A 247-nucleotide genomic window follows, 5' to 3' on the forward strand; every position below is an offset into this window, starting at 1 on the left:
TATAGATTGCAAGCTCCACAAGGCACCGACTCATGCCTGCTCTATACAAGAAAAAACAACAATTATTATTATCATTGTATCTCAGGAAATACCAGCCTCCCTCAGTGTCCCTCTGCTACCTGGAGTTGGGGGAAGACTTTTGACTCTCTCCTGGTGAGAGCGGATAGAGGAAGCTGTGTCTTGCAGCACCATCTAGTGGACACCGATGAGAAAGGCCAGTGATTCCTGAGGCTCCTGCCAGAACTAC

This window comes from Ascaphus truei, chromosome 17, assembly GCF_040206685.1.
Source record: "Ascaphus truei isolate aAscTru1 chromosome 17, aAscTru1.hap1, whole genome shotgun sequence".
Taxonomy (NCBI): domain Eukaryota; kingdom Metazoa; phylum Chordata; class Amphibia; order Anura; family Ascaphidae; genus Ascaphus; species Ascaphus truei.